This window comes from Physeter macrocephalus, chromosome 21, assembly GCF_002837175.3.
Source record: "Physeter macrocephalus isolate SW-GA chromosome 21, ASM283717v5, whole genome shotgun sequence".
Classification (NCBI taxonomy): Eukaryota; Metazoa; Chordata; class Mammalia; order Artiodactyla; family Physeteridae; genus Physeter; species Physeter macrocephalus.
This window is the reverse complement of record NC_041234.1, coordinates 110,471,331-110,471,688: the sequence shown is the minus strand read 5'-3', so window position 1 is coordinate 110,471,688 and position 358 is coordinate 110,471,331.

Below are 358 nucleotides of genomic sequence, written 5' to 3'. Positions count from 1 at the left end.
CTTTGGAGAAATGTCTATTTAGGTCTTCTGCCTATTTTTGGATTGGGTTGTTTGTTTTTTTGATATTGAGCTGCATGAGCTGCTTGTAAATTTTGGAGATTAATCCTTTGTCCATTGATCCGTTTGCAAATATTTTCTCCCATTCTCAGTGTTGTCTTTCCGTCTTGTTTATGGTTTCCTTCGCCGTGCAAAAGCTTTCAAGTTTCGTTAGGTCCCATTTGTTTATTTTTGTTTTTATTTCCATTTCTCTAGGAGGTGGGTCAAAAAGGATCTTGCTGTGATTTATGTCATAGAGTGTTCTGCCTATGTTTTCCTCTAAGAGTTTGATAGTGTCTGGCCTTAACATTTAGGTCTTTAA